The sequence below is a fragment of the Nymphalis io genome, chromosome 5, assembly GCF_905147045.1.
Source record: "Nymphalis io chromosome 5, ilAglIoxx1.1, whole genome shotgun sequence".
NCBI classification, from domain to species: domain Eukaryota; kingdom Metazoa; phylum Arthropoda; class Insecta; order Lepidoptera; family Nymphalidae; genus Nymphalis; species Nymphalis io.
In genome coordinates this window covers 8,119,125-8,120,556 of record NC_065892.1, presented here as the reverse complement: position 1 = coordinate 8,120,556, position 1,432 = coordinate 8,119,125, and positions in this window count along the sequence as shown.

Sequence of the window (1,432 nt, the reverse complement as noted above, 5' to 3'; positions counted from 1 at the left end):
AAACTCGAAGATGCGCCTCTTATATTACCTCTTACGTTAACGTCGAATACCGCAACGTATTTGGCATATAGGTGTTTTTCCATGTGTGGGTTTATTTTGGCGACCAAACCTTAGCACGTGTGCGTGATGGTGACATGTGATAAGAACTTGTAGCTATGTATGTGTCAGATGATATCAGTATCCTTTTAACATAATTTTACTTCTAAGCTTCGAAGCCATCGATATTTTTATTTTTAATATAAGTTGATCGAATACACAAATATTTTTCTTACTGTGAAGGTTCTTAAAGCAAATTTTTAGTAGAGGGTGAAAAGTGGATTGCGTTATTAAAAAATAAACAGTAGGTAATTTTGTCAGCACTGCTAAATATTGCATTGAACAGCAATGTCTAGTATAGATTTATCTCTTCCGAGTATTTAAGTAGGTCTATTGTGTACTTTGTTTAGAATTTCGCGTTATTATTTAGAAAGATTTATATTTTCTTTTTATTTAAATCCCCTTTTTTATTTAGTAGGTTAATAAACTTATAAAAATTATTTACTTATTTGTTCTTTTAGGTTATTATTGCTTAAATTAAAATATGTTATCGGCCATAAATAGCAAAATAATAATTTTATCGAATTTATTACATTCATGATTTTATAATGCGGAAATTTATTGAACTGTATATTATTTTTTGATAAACTATATAAAATCATTGCAAAAATTTTCTAGAAATTATGTAAAGATGTGTAGGAGGGACTTATAAAAACCGTTATTTATTTAAATTTCAAAATCGAAAAAGGTTTAAAAATTAAACATTATTTTGTTTTATTATGGACATACACATTATATTAACATAAAGTTGATTTTACACTTTAGTAATTTATTTATTATTTTGAAAGCTCATGTTATAATGATCTTGATGAATGAAGTGACATGTTTACACATTATTAAAGTGAATTTTGTATATAATAATGCCAAAACATTTTATAGAATGGATAATTAATCGAATGTCAAAAGGAATAGCATTTGTGCAGCAAAAATGATAATATGATAGTCAGATTGTTCCAAACAAGTACAAACTGTTATTAATTATCTCTGTCTAATCTATTAGCAGTAAAAAGTTCAAAAGCTTATCCTGTCAGTTTGGTGTTTGTTTTATGATTATGTATAACAAAGTCAGCACTGTTATGTTGAAAAATGTTTAGTCGATTACAAAATTGTAATATAAAACGTGATCCTCGTCGTATCTAAGATTTTTCGTCATAGAATATTAAAAATTCATTGATTTTGAATATACCTGATTAACACCATTTCTAAGAGACCACTAAGATCAAGGGAAGATTTACAATATTGATAAAATAGGCAGAAGTCTGTTTTTGTTAAATTCGAAAATTTGTTGCTAATGTGTTTGGTTGTCCTTCGTCACATATTTGATACAATTAAGATG